Below are 18,408 nucleotides of genomic sequence, written 5' to 3' on the forward strand. Positions count from 1 at the left end.
GTGCTATATCTTACATCTATAAATTTAATCTGTTCACCAATTTTACCCCTTTGGGACAATGGCTGGTGATGTCCACGATGTCAATTCGAGCTAATTTTTGTTGTGCTACGCATTCTTAATCTTCATGAAGAGATGGAACTCATGATGTTGGTGGAACTAATTATAAATTCTTATAATTTTCTTTTAGTTTAGGTTTTTCTAATATCAAAGATTTTTAGTATTAACATTTTTTCCTTATTGTTACGACGATTATTTTTATTAATGTATTCTGGGAAAAAATCAATGTCAGATTTTAGATAAAGCCTGGATTGTAGATTTTACATTTCAATAATGAAAATAATTTTTAAATCAAATTCTGAATTGAAGATGCGTCCCTGATAATTGAGAAAAAATATTTTCTCTCCAAGTTTTTATATATTTTTTTTAGTCAACTCCCTTGTAACAAATTTTCTTTATATTTTATAAATGTATTTTATATTCTTTAAAAATCAACAACAAAATTAATCTCATATAAATCCTTTAAAGTAATTAACAAATATATGATTTCTTCAATTTTGAAAATAATTTTTCAAAATTAAAGTAATTGTTTTTTAATTTTTTTTTATAAATATTTCCATTTTTAAATTATACATATCACTAATTGAATTCAAATATTTTAACATCAATTGTTAAGTTTCGAAAATATAAGGCATCGTCTAACATTTTCCTAACAATAAAAGCATATTATAATTTATTTATATTTCCTATTGATTAACAAACATATAATAATAATAATACATTATACAATATACATAATTATTTATCTAGATAATTTGTTTAATTTAAAGATATAATATACATATTTTTTAAGTAAATATATAAGCGTAAATTTTATATTATATTTAATATTTTTATCAGTTAAATATATTTATAATATATAATACAAATAAATACATTCATATAAATGTATTTTGAAGTTATTTAAAATCAATAATATTGTTTAATATTTTTATAAAAATACAGATTATATTTATTTTACGATATATTATAAATAATATAATTAAAATGTCTGGCACAGATTTTTATTTAATACATTATTATTAAACTTAAATTTTTTTTTATAAAAAAATTATTAGTTTTGAAGGGTGAAAGGAAATAAGTAATTAAATTTCATTTATTAGCTATCCATTTTCATAATTAAAAAAAAATTGATAGAATGTTTCACTAGAAAAAAATCTGGATTATCAAGTTTTAATGTCTGGATAAATCTGTATGGATTTTAAGTAGAATGTAATCGTATACTAATCCGTTTCACAATGAAAATGATTCATTAATATACATGAATTATTGTGTCATTATAAATTTGCGAAATACTGACGATTAAAAAAATAATGAACCTGCCTGAGAGCAAAAAACGATGGAAAACTTTATTTATATTTTATTGTTGTATGAAAGCTTTGCGAATGTATAAAGATTGTTTCGTAATAATCGAGTTCTTGTAGTACAATTCTGAATAAAATTTTTAGGAGAAAAGTTGCCAAGGTATGTTTTGATTCTTTACCTGAAATAGTTTAGTTACTACCACCCATTAATTAAATAACTATGATGTATGATGAGGATACAATAAAAATATTTAAACACAAGTCTCCATTTCCGTATTTTTGGCACAAATGGGTGGTAGAAAAAGCGTATTTTTTCAGATAGAGAAGCTAAAAATTTATATAGAAACGGAGACTTGGCTGCATGTTATGTCACAACCAACTAATTCAGATATAGTGAACATATCACGGGTAAAATTATGAAATTAATTATACCATGTATATATATGTAATATTGATCAAGATATACTAAGTTTAGTCCCAAGTTTGTAAGGCTTAAAAATATTGATGCTACGAACAAAATTTTCGTATAGATGTTCATAAAAGCACCTAATTAGTCCTTTTCCGACTGTCTGTCTTTGCGTCCGTCCGTCTGTTTGTCTAACAACACGATAACTCAAAAATTTAAAAAAAATATTAAGATGAAATTTTTCAAGTGTTCTTAGGACGTAAAAAGGGTGGTCGCATTCGTAAGTGTAAAGTAACATAGGTCAGGTTAATTGGGTCTTGTACATTATAAACCGTTAGAGATAGAAACAAAATTTTAAATGTAAAAAATGTTTTCTATAAAAAATAAACAACTTTTGTTTGAAACCTTTTTTTGTAAACATCACTATTTACTCGTGAGATGCAAATTGTGTAGTATGTATTATATGTGGCAATAATGCAATCTTATTGTTTGCTTGTATTCCCAAAAAAATTTCTGTAACTCAGTTCGTAAAAATTTATTTGTACAAAACTCTTTATGTTATAAGTTACCTATCACTTTATCAACTGCAATCTAGTAAATGAACGGTTTGAAATAATTTTTTCTTTGTGTTTTTTTCATAGTTCATCTATCGATTAAAAAGGTGATACTTTAAAAATGCTTTTAGAGAGGTTCAATTTTTTAAAAATTCAGTCTGTATAAACAGTGAATTTATATTTTGAGCACATCTGTTAAAGAAATTTAAAATAATATCCTCCAAACAAAAAAATGATTTGAAACAAAAACATATTCTAATTATTTTTTCGTCATAATTTTTTATACGCATATTATAAATTTTTTAATATTCCACAAACATTTTTTAATTAAATGAAGAAAAAATATAGAATTAAAAAGAGTTAAAACAATAACAAACGAAGATAGAATTATAATTTAATGAAAATACTGGGGCTCTGCAGTATTTTAAAAAAATTGTTATTTTCATTATTATTTCTTAGTTGTAAATTATTTTATTTCATTAAAATTAATTTACTACTTGAAATTTATGTGGAGAGAAATTTATACTTTTTTCACATATTTTTTTAGGTATAATTATTACATAAAAGTATAATTTTCTTTACTTATTATATTAGACAACACTGTTCGTCTTTCTATCTTCGTTTGGTACTGGAAATTTAATAAAACATTTCCATTTTTATATGCATTTAGAAAAATATTTTTTAGATATTTGTGAGTAAATAATAACATAAATTTTTCCTTTCTACATAACATGCTTTATTTTCTTCGTTTGTTTTTAAAGCGCTGTTTCCAAAAATCTGAAACAGAGAGAAATCAACTATTAATAAATATAAAAATATGTTACATGAAAGTTTTAAAATTAACGAATTAAGGCTATGCGTCAACTACCACCATCCTCATAGTGCTACGTTGTCGATCAAGTACAGTAAGATGTTATTTGGTCACGGAAGCAGAGAGTTATATATAATAAATGTCGTGCTTTCATTGCTCGACTAGGCAATACATATTCCGGATGAGTAATATAGTTCATTTCAAGTGGCGGGCTTAATTTTCTCTTTCAATCCTCAAATAAATAATAATCCATTTTAGTAAATTTTATTTTCTACAACTTGACTGATACAAATTTCAATTTCATTACTAAGCAAATAATTTTTTTTAATTACTAAACTAAAGAACATTGACAAAAATTTTTATTTCGTTAAAGGCATATTTTATCTAGTTTTTGCAAAATTAAAAAAAATATGCTACGTATACAAAAATTTAATAATATTTTCGAAGATGTTTATATTAAAGACACAATGACTGATTAAAATTCAAAGCAACATGCCAACTTTGAATTTCACCATTGTCCAACAATCATTTTTGTATCCAAGAATGTCTAACATAAAGAATTTTTCCTATTTGATACATAAAACACAGATGTGATAAAACTTATTCTTGAAGGCAATGGTCAAATTTATTCTTGTCTATACATTTTAAATGCTGTGACCATATGGATCATAGAGTATGTCTGGATACAATAAACTTTAAACTTTTACAAGAAAAACTTTTACTGTTGAATAATTTATTGCTATAACTTTAACACCTTTCCATTTACTAGTTTGAAACATATTAGTTATTCAGTCACTTGAGTAGAATCAAGATAAGATAACATTTTTATTTCATGAAGCTATGTATGACATATAATTAATTAATTAATTTTATTATTTATTTTTATGAATAATATGGATTAGATCTGGCTATTGTACCACCTTTTAAAGCTACCATTTTCCCGATTTTTCATTAAATAATCAATACTTTATACGAAATACTACTAACAATCAAATGTTCGTAAGTTAAAATTTTTATGATATCTGTTAAAACTTATCGTTATTGAAAAAACAGATTATTTTAACGACAATCGAGAAGTGATGGGATTTAAATGGCGGTATGATTGGACCAGCAAGAATAGCAGTTCTGATAGAAAAAAGACAATAAAGTACACACCACAAGGGGAAGGTATCTCCTATATACCTACTATTGCTTATGTTGTTAGGTAAAATCCTGCTCATCTTTTAGGAAAACATATAAAAGATTAAGCAAGATACCAAGATCTAAGATAGTGATAAGTCATCGATAGTGATAGTCATTGTTCTCGTGTCCGTATTTAAAAAATAATCTAAAAAAGGAGTGCCGATGGCATTATTCAGACGTCAAACTTAAATGAAGACCAATGGTCTAATTATAAGTTCTACAAGCTTTCTCTGTTACATTCAAGCGATCGTTTATTTTTTATTTTTCTATAGTTAGTGAGGACAGACGAAGGTTATTTGTAATTAGTACAGTATTATTTTAAAGTTAAAAGAACACATTATTATGTAAATGTTCGAATATAAAGGGTTCATTGGTATATATAAGTGAAATTAATTATTACTATTGATGCCACAATACACATTACGAATAACATATTCATTACATTGTCTACATTGTATAATCAATTTAATGTATACCCTGTGCAAAAAAAAACCACACATATACCCTGTGCAAAAAAAAACCACACATCGTAGTATATATGCTTTGTGTAAAGGCGATACAGAGTGTAATTGTACAGAATGACCAACTGTTAACTTCGAATCTACCCAAATAACAAGTGAAATTTACAAAATTTATAAACTCGCGTTTGAAACATATCTAAAATCACTCTCCATTAAATTGCCTTTCTCTTTAAAGATTTTTACAAACTGAGCCGATTTGGATGTTCATCGGCAATTTTTAGTTTTCTCAGGTACGGAACCTTAAATTCGCACTTCGACATTCGACTCAAAATTTTGTACTTATTAATCTTTAATGATCCATTCCAACTATAATACTTTCGAAAATTCAATATAACTTTTATGTCAAAAGTTAGTTGATAAATATGGTGGGAGCGCAAAAAAACACATAATATATAGTTTGATATAATAGATTACATAATTTAATTGCGCTTCCACTTTTTATTTATTGCATCAATGAAAAATTTGCACAATTAACTACATTCTGTAATAAAATGTCAATTAGAAACGAAGCCAAATAACTACAAAAATTGTATAGTGTTAAGAGAGCTTGGGGAAAAATGTTTTTGTAACAGCTTTAGTACTTCACATTCCACATAAAATAAGTTTATAAAGCCATTTATATCTAAACAACATGTATGAATCTTTCATACTGACATGACATCTCAATAATTCCATTTAGTTTTGTAGAGACAATTAGTGACAGAAACTTTCTCATTTTATTCGATGTGTTTTATATTAGTTTGAAATTAAGAATAGATTTTGCCGAAGAATGTATGGAAAATGTTGAAAAGCTAAGTGCACACACAAACATGTGCTTTTACTGGTGTGTACTTTTCAAACGCGATTGTATTCTGTACAATAAACTTGATGTTATCTGATTTTTATTCGTTTTCGTTGTGGTAGAGTATTCAATTATTATACATATAAAGAATGGCATCAGACGCTACGTATAGAGACATTTTTATATTTAAAAAAATGTTAGTGTTCATTTTATTTATTTTATTAATTATAATAATGGAGAACCGTAGTTCTAATTTCATAAACGAAACAAGTGAAAACAAACAATTGACTGAGTTAATTGTTGAAATACCATGTATAGGCAGTGTTGATAACTCTGTCACATTGCACATTCATACATATCTGACATATTTAACTGATATTCTCATATAATGCGCAAGTGTTGATGCGCACTCGTTTGTTTTTTTGACGTCACGTAAATAACAAAAGATACTCACTTTGATATTAATACATACTATAAAATTTGTACCTAATAAACGCCCTCGTGGGTAAACAGTGATGTTAACAAAAAAATGTTTCAAACAAAAGTTGTTTATTTTTTGGTAAGGAACATTTTTTACATTTAAACTTTTATTCTATCTCTAACGGTTTACAAGATGGGTACTACGGACCCATGACCCAATTGACCCATGTTGCTCATTTACGAACTTGACCTCACTTTTTACGTCCTAAACACGCTGTAAAAATTTCAGCTTGATATCTCTTTTCGTTTTTGAGTAATCGTGACCACAGACGGACGGACGGACGGCCGGACGGACGGCCGGACGGACGGACGGACAATCGGAAATGGATTAATTAGGTGATTTTATGAACACCTATACCAATTTTTTTTTTGTAGCATCAATATTTTAAGGCGTTACAAACTTGGGACTAAACTTATAATACTATGTATATTTCATATATACATGGTATAATGAAGATGAAGAAACTTTCAAAATAATGTTCCTCTATGCCATTTTTCCTAAATGGTTGATTTTAATTCTCATTTTTAGCTCACCCTTTTTCCTAAATTAGTTTTTCTCGACTTCTTATCATCGGCTAAATCAACAAAAATTTCCTTAGAATTAGTTATCATAAACGATGTGATAACAATTGAATTTTACAAAATTTGACCGATAAAATATGAAGCAGAACTAAATCTACTTTCTAATACATTAAATTATCGATACGATAAAGTTTGTATTACAAAAAGTTAACAGACTAACCTTCAAGTAATTGTAGTTCAAATACTCGAAATTCAATTCTATAGAGAAACTTTTTAAATTTATTTATTATTAGTATTCAAGATTAAATATAAATATGTCTGTGAACTAAAAGCAAGATAATAAAGCTTGGCATAGAACATTTTTTGATAAAAATACTTTTTATGGGCCAAGCTTTGTATTAAGTTTGAGGCGATTTGTTGTCCACGTGAGGCGAGGGATGATTCGCAGCACCTATTATGTATCTATATCAAATATGGTGGAAGCGTTTACAAAATCAGGTAAAGCTTACCATAAAAAAAGGAGCGAGAGGTATAGTGGGGAACCCGATAGAAACTATGTTATTTTAGCTATAAATTATATATTATTGAATAACAAGTACCAGTAGAAGTAATGGTAATAAAATTGTAAATCGAAAAAAAAAGCTATTGATGTGAGTGGTCTTGGACTTTTGTATGAGAATCGAGCACCTTAACGACAAGACCCTGTTCTCATTGAGAATTCTATTAATATTTGGAGATAATATACAATAAAAAAAATGTTGTTGTCGTACACTAAAATTTTCGCTCAATCTGTTGACAATAATTGCTTTAAAATTCAGTTATTATCAAAAATAACTTTACCCACCTGGGTTCGAATAAATGGCGGAAATGTAATTACGCGACGCGAGGCATTATCACATTTATAATAGTCTCAACATATATTATTTCAACAACACTTCACACAAAACCAATTCGTGTTAAGAAAATCGATAAGTGTTTCCACATAAATGAAATATATCATGTCGGATATTGTTTTGTGGTGTATATAACGTGTCGATTTTAAAAATGGGAGCTAGTAAATATGAAATAGGAAATTAAATTTACCAAAAAGATCAAAAAACAAAACTAAATAAATATTTGATGAATAAATGAAAAATGTACAATATTGTTACATATTTGATGGATATTGTGATATACGTGATGAAACTCTCGTTGAAAAATTATTGGTCAATATTTAGGGTGTTGATATTTTCACCTTTCTATTGGGAAAATTATTACGAGTTTTAATAAAAACTACTATAATAGGCTTAAATTGGGTTTCAGAACCTTTTGGCAAATCCGCCACAGACCCTATGAGTAGAAAACCACGATGTAAAGTTAACCTTGAGACTAAAAGAGACTAAAAATACAGAATATAGAGTAATTAAAGGTAAATTAATTAATTTGAATTTGGTTTCTATCATACATTAATTAGGGATATTTTAATAGACATAATGATTCGTTTAACAAACATATTTAAAAAAGAATTTACTAACCTTAGAAGAATATAATTGTCTCTGATTTTATTTTAAAAATGTGTGGGAAATTTTTTATTTTTTTATAAGCAGGTAACAACTTAAATATGTGTATAAAGTGTGATGTTTAAAAACGTTTGTTCTGACAAAGAGATGTGTTTTTACAAACAAATCAGATAATAAATTTTTCTATGTATTTTCCGTACTTTCTTACTGCAAAACATTATTTGACTTTTCTAACACTTTATAGTGTTAAAGATAGTAACGTTAACAGTTAATTTAAATAATTCATAAAATGTAAATATTAATAATTTTCTTAAATGATATTTAATGTATTTTAAGATGGTACAAAGGCATTTTGGAAATATTTGAGCATTTTTAAAATCTTTCACTTGTCTGCTCAATTTCTAATTACTTCATAACAATTTATCTAATTTTAATTGTTTCTCTATGGTTTATTTGTAATGTGATCAAAATAAGTTGTTGTGGCTTGAAATTGTAATCTAAAATATGTTGGATCAATCCGGCATGATTATTTCACGAAACAGAAATTCATATTCAACTTAATTTGTGGATATTAAGCTTGTATGCATTTATTAAAATATATGAAATTTATTTTTCTTACAGCCTATATTACACAAAAAATAAAACATCTTCATTAATTATTATAAAATGAATATTTTTGTCACCTTAGAGATAAAAGGTCGGCAAATATTTAAATTTATAACGTAATTAATGTCTTCACCTATATTTCACACATTTTTATTTATAAATTTCCATTTTTTTATACATTAAGTTATTTTTTAAAGAGCCTATTTTTGCCATCTATTTTAAAATATAATATCCTTAACGTTGCTAGGCTATTTTAAGAGGATGAAAATTGACAACAACAAAAAAAATTTATGATGTGTTTTTTCATGTCATAATACACAATTAGATTGATGAAAATTCATCACTTTTTTTTTATAAAAAAAAATGTATCTTATGAATCTTATGAATGACAACATTGTTAACAAAACATGGTGGTGGTTTTTTTTTGCCCTGTTTAAAACCCCATTTTATTTCACTTATTAACTCAACCCTCTCATAAACTCATTATTAAAACATTGTTTTTTTCTTCTCTTGGAACAATTTACAATTCGTGTACTGACCGGGTGGTCTTTAAAAACGACTATGTATTTTTATATAATGTTTGGTTCTGAAAACAAGTGTTTTAACAGAAATAATTACTAGAACTTTGCCAATATAGGTATTAACTATCTAATAAAAAATTATCCCTCTCTCTCAATGGTACACTCACAAAGCAAAGCTGTTTGTGGGAACTATCGCACATTATGATTTGTTTGCTGTTGGGAGGTAAAACCAAAATAATTCCAACAACAAAATACGACACCAAAAACCGACATGTAGGTTACCTAGGTAACTAAAAGTTTTTCAATCAATTCCGCCGACTGCAATTGTTGTATTCTTTGAATGCTGTATAGAGAGCGAAGGTTAATTTATTGTTTTTGAACCTTGTTTTGAGACATTTCAAACATTTTCAATGCCGAAGAAACCCAACATGCCTAAAATCGTGGTTCCAAGTATGTAATCGAACTGAAATAATTTAAACCTAAAGAACAAAAAATAAAATAAGAAATTCAAACATGAGTCGGTTAAATTTAATAATATCAATTATGATAAGACTCTGGTCTGAGACTCGACTACTTCATTTCTTAGGGTACTGCCTGCAATTACAAATTACGCCAATCAAACGATGGCATGATTATTCTAACCGATACAGAGGCCAACGTTTATACGTTAGCAATATCGAACATCTGTACAAATTTCCATGCGATTACAGTGCTACAATAACGATAAAAAACTGGGTACGAGTGACCAAAGGTAGCTTAATTTTTTTAAAATACCCTAAAAACTATGAACTGTTTTATATGTAGAAACATTATTACTGATTATAGTTTATATCGTTTTTATCGACCATCCGATGAAGATTTATATAAAATCTGAGTGACTGACATTAAAGCTTTCCAAGTTGTATTTATGTAGATATATTTTATAAAACCAACATAATACTAAATGTATGACAATCTTTCTCTTTAATATTGACATGTCAATTTTGGTAACGATATCTTAGCCCATATACGCGAATGACGAAAAAGATTTATAAACAAAATAAAGAATAAGATGGTGTATTTTTTTTATATATTTTTATATTTTACAAAATATGATCTTTTTCACATTAAAATGTTTATAGTACACAGGCCTAGCCCAAAAAAATTCACTATCAAGATTTCAAATTTGCATTATATGAGTATTAAGACTTTGTATATACTATGTTGTTTATATATCCATGGAGTCTGCGTCTTACATAAAAAAAGTTCTGGTAGAGGTAGATTTTTCAAGATGATCACCAAGTGTTCGTTAATCAACACTGAGAAAATGTAAATAATTAAAATGTCAGTCAACAGTCGCTCCGCTCTGTTCTATTGAAAATTGGACAAACTCATCTTTCATTTGCTATTCGATCTACCTGTAATACCTGTAATACTAAAAAACAAAACATGGATATATTTCAATTGGAAATTTTGGGGAACGATAAAAAATCAGTAAGATTTTTGGGAGTGGGCTCTGGATTATTACTTTAATAAACATTTTATACATGGGAAGGTTGTTGACCATTTTTTTGACAAATGTCCGTTTTGGTTTAAGTAGGAAAATCCAAGCTTACAAATGAAAAGCTAAAATTAAAACGCATAGTAAATACGAAAAGCTATAACTAAACTAAAACCCTGACTCACTTACAAAATCTCGCTCTTAAAAGTATGAAAATAAGAAAATATTTTCATCTGAAATTGTTACGATCAGTATAATCATCATTACAGTCGGGAAACCTCTTTTCCGTTCTGTGGAAAATTGTTTAATCTTAGAGGTACCCCGACTGTAATGACGATTTTACTGATCATAACAATTTCAGACGAAAATATTTTTTAGTTTTCATAATTTTAAGAGCAAGATTTTGTAAGTGAGTCGGGGTTTAAGTTTTTGGACTTTATTTTATGACGTTTCATGTAATAGTCTTACAATAGCAATATATAACTTGTTATAATAATATACAACAAGCTTTGTTCGTTAATAGAAGAAGAATTTTTCTATTATATTTAGAATGTCAGATGAAATTTTACAAGCCTTTAAAAAGAATAAATAAGAAACGGATAAGGTATTCTATTGTAGGTTGTATGAAATAATTTTCTAAGACAAAACTAGTACATGCAATTTTATTTCTTCTAGGAAAAAATTAAATTACCTATAAAAGTTTTGTGTCACATCGTTGATATTATCAGAGTTGAAAGCAATTTATTACATTCCAGTTTTTGCAAATTGAACGACATTATGTTCGCTCATTGATCGCGAGTTTCATTAGGTTACTCAAAATACAGTTAAAGTTGGCAATACTGTACCGCCACACCGCGTCGTTTATTATTTACTATAATGTACCCCTTTGATAAAATTGAGAAAATCGCACAAAAAATTTGGTAATTTTGATCCAAAAAGTATAAAAATTAGATTAATTTAATGATTGGATGCTAAGTTTCCGAGATATCGCAATATTTGGATCGATTTTAGTCTGTATCTCAAAAACTATTCGACCAGTTATTATATGCACCGGATTTTTGTACTTTTGGAGTCAAAATTACCTTATATACTGAGTTTTATCGAAATTGGAGATAAAAAAAATTTCTCATTTTTTTGCAATTTTTTATGGGGTACGTACCAAATTTAAATATAAGTATGTGAATTTTCAAAATTCATCTTTCGTTAGTTTGTTAATAATCCGACGCTTTTCAATCCTGTTAATTTTTTGCGATTTACCAATGTAACAATTCGAAATGTAATAAAAATGTAACGCAAAACCTCAAATTCATGAAAAAAAAAATCAATTCATAAACAAAATAAAAAGAGGCTGGTAAATTTTAGGTTGAAATGGTAAAATATGATTAAGATTAAAGTCAGATATAAAATTGTTCAACATGAATAAATATTTATTTTACATACATTTACATGTATGCTAGTTCATAACATAGTGTCATTCATTGACGGCCATTCGATAAACAAGTGTGACACATGTGTTTAGTTATTCATCCGGAAAAATTACCAAAACATATATTTGTATATAGATAGATACACAGATGTAAATCGAACATTTACTGGTAGTTTTTCGTTTGTAATTTCAATTTTTTTTTTATTCAAATCAAAAATAATGTAGAATAATAATACCAAGCCAATTGTATGTGAATAATAAAATCACAAATGGGTTTTTTACTTGAACTAGTTCGAATTATATTCTTGAGTTTATCCGGTAAGGGTCTACATTTTCCCATTTACTTCAACCACTCCGCCAAAACCGCCATAAAGTTTTGCCTGCCACTATTTTTCTCCGTTTATAAAAAATGGATGCTTTGACTTACCGTTGCTTCCAGGCGGTCAGGTTCCACTTTTTTCTCAGATTTCTACACCCTAATCTAACTCTATTTCGAAAAGGGCCGTTCTGTTATATACGTGGCAGACACATGGCATATATCTGAGAAGAAAATTATTTGAATTACATTATCATCTCTTCGCAAAGCTTTTAAATTTAGTCTTTAGTTGAAGGACTCATAGCTGGCCCATGCCATAGCTTACATAACTTTTAGAAATGAGTGCCCTATTTTCCAAGAATATTCGCACCAGCAATCTTAAAGATGGTTACAATCCTCAATCTAAAATTCCAACGCGCTTTTCAAACTGTGACGATCGGAGGAGTCAAAGAGGATTTACTACCATTTTTCGAATCAGTACATTGATGAAAATTGTAACATTATTATGAAAATTTTTCGTTTTATGTATTACAAAGCAGATTTTGAATAGGAAAAATTTCTACAGTTGGCTTAAGGCTATACAAAAAGGAAGGAAATACACCTTGATTATTGCTGGAATTGATTATTTTAATGGCTAATTATAGTTGTAAAATAGAACAAATTTTTCAAAAAAGTGTGATAGCCATTAAAAAATTTGTAAAGCTCAATTTGTTTCGAATTGATAACAAATCACTTAGTCATTTGATGAAGGTTTGCGATTATTTTGAAAATGGTCATAGTAAGTGATCTTAAATGACAAAGAAAACGAATGTTGTTGATAATAATAACATGCACACGTAACAAAAAATAGTATGTTATATGAAAAGGAAAGAAGAAAAAAACCATAAAAAAGTAAAACTGATGATGAAGTAAACTGCTATCCAACAAGGAGCTGTTGTAGAGTATAGAATTCGTAGTAAGTAATGTGAAAGATGTGAAGCATAAAAGAGCTGTCAATTGAACTGTCAATATAATAAACATTGCGTGAATAGGGTCACAACTAACTTATCGAATATACAACATCACTTGCATTACGTATGTATATAAAATAGAATTCTTCAAATAAAATTAATCAAGGGAAGTGAAGCCCTTTTTCTATAGAAGATCATGAAGCATTAAGGAACATGTAACATCTAAAGGTATCCGAGTATGATGACTTTTAGAAAAACACAGGGTTATTCAATGGAAAAATAAAGTTATCCCCATTGATTATTTGTTTCGTTGTTTGAGTGTCATATATATACAATATATTAGTGATGAGTCAAAAATCTACAAAGTTAATGATAGACTTGCGGCTATAATGAAAATTTTAAATAATAAACTCAGTATTATTTTAGCTTTTTTTTAAAGGAATAAAAATACTCTGTATGCTACCGTAGCCTTGTCTTGGCTCTTCTTCACTTTATGGTAGATCTGCACGTTGAGAAGAGCACGCACAGGGATAAATTTCCCCAATTAGTGAGTTAACGATGACCATTTTATAAAGCTCGGACACTGTTACGAAACATAAATGAAGAAAAAATAGACTACTATACAACAGTTTTAAAAACTGTCCAGCTGAAGAACTTTTACAGTGACCCTCCAAAATCGTATAAAATTGTTCCTATGTCAGTGTCAGAAGAAATAAACGCAATGTTATGGAATAATATAGTTTTGCAAAGGATCTTAGGATAGGAAAAGACTCTCGCTCTATATACGTCATCAGAACCTTTTATAAGTACTGTAGCGGGCTTAACGTAATAAAATTTGTGTAATGAAAAAATGAACTGTCTTTTCACGAATTTTTATTGTGAAGTTTTTTAACTACATACAAATAAAATATAATTCACAATTTATTTTAATTTTATTCTGTTAGATGATAAAACTTGACTCCTTCTGCAGTTAACTTGAAGAGTCTGTATTATTACCTTCCCCAGTATCGCACATTGTGCGCTGTTTATACAGTTACAATCAATTGCTACCGTACAGTCTAGCAAATTCTAGAACTGTCATGTTCTATTGCATATATTTTACTGGTATATGTTTTCTATCTTTGTTTAAGTAATTTAAAACGATATTGATTATTTCTTTTTAGACTTGTCTAGAATTCTAGATAATGCTATATTATTTCAAAATTACACTTTTTTTTAAGATAGTACTGCATGTGTGTGAACCGATGAATAAACTTATCGTCGGGTTGTTTATAATGATGGATTATTTATATTATCGGGTTAATTGTAAACACCACAGTACGTAGCGTAAATATATATACTTTGGAAGTTGTGACGCGTAAATAATATATTTGGGACAGTTTAAAAAGTTTACCATTCGTTTTTTTGTCGAGATTTGAATAATTTTTGGAGAAAAGTAACGATGTTAACGTGGACAAAACGTCAATAATTGTTTTCTACGGATACGGTGTTTTTGCATTCATTTTCCCGAATACCATCTTCGAAGTCTATTTATGAAGCAAATACTGTAATACTAGAATAAACTGAGTTATTTTTGATTGTAGAATCATTTATTAAATGTTATACCACATGTATCGTTTTGATAAAATTGTAGTGTATTATGTATGTCCTTAACACTGCTACATAATATAAGAAGTTGTAAACATATAGATTGCGCTATTTCACAAGAATATCAAAAAAAATTGTTGTACTCAGAAAAAAATAATCTAACAACCTCGTCACGTAAAAGCGGGATGGACTGTAGTTTAAAAATTTGAAAATATAGATCGAATAAGACTCCTAAAATACATGTGGTATCTATGTTAGTATGAGTAATAGTACCTGGATAGCCGAGCTTTGCTCGTTATTTTTTGTTTTCGAAAACCACTACATAATAAATTTCATGAAAATCGTTGGAGCCATTTCCGAGTTTTAAGTGCTCGAGATAAAAGGAAAACGACGTTATCTAAAAACTTACCCCTATATATATGTATATATACCAGAATTGCTCGATTAAATATTGCAGTGTTGGAAAGGGCATATACTGCATTGACTCGCCCGCTATAAATATTGCTAATGTTACCATAATTCTCAAAACAGGCATTCTCTCAGTATGGCGTTCACACTGATTCTGACATAGTGATATCCACAAAAAATTTCTTACCGTTGCACGTTTTTTAATCTTTTCAGTACATTTTCATATTAATACGCAATTATTAGCGCAAAGCTGAGGGTCCTATCACTTTTCATTAACCAAAAATATTGAACAAAAAAATATTTTGAAATACTCACACAAAAGCGTACACACAGTCATGGAACGTAAAGATATGGTGGCAATTTTGATTTGGATTTTCGGATCGATTATAAGAATTTTCCGGGATTTCAATACTGGGATGATTAAAAAGAATTTTCTACAGTTTCCTTTAGTTTTAAATTATAGTAAAAAGACAACTATTTATTATTCTTCGCATATATAAGTTACATCACTAAGATATGATTATAATTTTTTTCCTTTAAATTTTTTTTGTATAAAAAAAGTATCTCTTTTATCATCTTTCGTGTCTCTTATGAAGTACGAACTTGAAGCTTGAGTACTTTAAAAGATATTATGAAGAAAAAAGCCGTATGAACAAGGAAAGTTTTTTATTAGTTATGAAAGGATTGCATATACATGATTTTATTAGATAAAATGCAGTGTTGTTGAAGAGACTACACAACTTTACGTCAAACTTAACTATAACTTAATAAATTTATATAACTACTGAAAACAATTTTTTAAAAAATTAAAAAAAAAAAGTAGACAAATATTCCGATAAATTAAAAGGATACTTTGCTTTGTTGAATGTCACAAAAAAGACTATTTTCCATTTTTTATTTAATCAATTAATTATCTGAATATCGTCCTTAATATATAATTCATTAAGTGCTAGTAGCTTGCTCAGTTGCAAATTTGCTAAATTCACAGAAAGTGAGGACACCGTTTATGAAAGAATTTTTAGTCGACAAAGTTTTTGGGTACTGCCGTGACAAGCGGGTCTCAAAATTTCAGACTCTAAAATTTTTGAAAGATCCTGCACAATTAAAAAAGAAGATTTAAAAATTGTAAAATCGTCAATCGATTTCCTTAAAACGGTAAATTACATTACCTTCAAACCAGTTGAATTTAGCTCATATATGGTTGAAGTTATAATTCTCTACACCGATTGAATAACATTTCTCTTTCATCGGGAGTTCAATAATACAAACATTCAAGTTCAATATCAAAGGAAAAAATACAAAATTAACTGTTCTCTAGGGGTTTGATTCAAATGAGGTCAGATATATTTTCATTACATCATTAACACCAATTTAGAATAGCAATTCTTTCTAACCACCATAAAAACTTATTATGCTTTTGTCAAATAATGTTGTCATTATAACAAAGATAAGAAAAAATAAATTACTTGCCTTTTAACTAAAAAAAAAAAAAATGATACTTCAAAATAACTTAAAATAAACCACATCAACCTTTATCAAAAAAATGAAAATAAAAATAAACGAAAACCAGTGAAAACAAACAATTGACTGAGTTAATTGTTGAAATACCATATATAGACAGTGTTGATGACCCAATCATTTTTTTTTTACATCATGTAAATAAAGATAGATATCATGTAACGGATATTCCCATATAATACATACTAAAAATTTGGCACCCTATTCCTTCCCTCGTGGGTAAACAGTAATGTTTACGAAAAAATGTTTCAAACAAAAGTTGTTTATTTGTTTATAAGGAACATTTTTTACATTTAAACTTTTGTTCTATTTCAAACGGTTTACAAGATGGGTCCAACGGATACAAGACCCAACTGACCTTTGTTGCTCATTTATAAACTCAACCTTACTTTTTACGTCTTAAGCACGCTTAATTTCAACCCGATATCTTTTTTAGATTTTGAGTTACCGTGTTGACAGACAAACGGACAGACAATCGAAAACGGACTAGTTAGGTGATTTTATGAACACCTGTAACAAAATTTTGTTGGTAGCATATATTTTCAAGCGTTACAAACTTGGAACTAAACTTAATACATGGTATAGTATATATTTCATATACATGGTATAATAAATTCAATATACCATGTATATATTTCATATACATGGTATAAAAATCTCGAGGGTGTTATCTTTCTTCTCACAATAACAAGTAAAATAAATAATTACGTATTATACATCTATTATGTTGTAGTAAATACTTTAGTCATTAAAACATATATAAATTTTTCTTTGATAGACGCCATATCCTTGGTTAATAAAAATTATAAGGGTTTATTTAATGTTTATAGCAAATTATCATTTCTCTTGAGAGAGAATGCCATACTTTCATATTCTCTTGATAAATGTCATTATATTTAATGGTTTATATTAAACATTTTAATTCGAAAATTGTTGTGTGTTTTACTCAAATCAAGTGATTATCTATTCTTCTCGTTTAGTTGTTAAAAGTTTAGTTGTTTAGCTGTAAGAGTTGTCATAATCGACTGAATAATTTATAAGATTATGATGACGGAAAAGTTTTGCCCAAGCCATAAAATAAAAAACACAAACAGAAAAACTATTTAAAATTTTATTATGAAGTAATTTATGATACAAACATGGCATGTACTCTTTCTGTGCCCGTGTCGTACACAATCTACTGAAGATATCCAGATGCAGTTTTTCATATTAATTGTAATAATTCAGCAAGAAAACTGGAAGTATTTCTGAACCCAAAAAACTCTATAATTGTGTGTCATTTCTTTTGAGACAATATCTTTCAATTATGCGCATTAATCTTCTTGCTGTGTAGGAGCAAGAAGAAGGGTAGAATATTTAAATGTTAATAAAATGATTGTTTTAATTTCCTAGTGTTTTTTTTAGGTTCAATACAATGAAAATACCCAAGTTTTAAAGAGGTTTTCTAGATTCTTTTGGCGTTTTTTTAAAATTTGTAAA

Source organism: Chrysoperla carnea, chromosome 4 (genome assembly GCF_905475395.1).
Source record: "Chrysoperla carnea chromosome 4, inChrCarn1.1, whole genome shotgun sequence".
NCBI lineage: Eukaryota > Metazoa > Arthropoda > Insecta > Neuroptera > Chrysopidae > Chrysoperla > Chrysoperla carnea.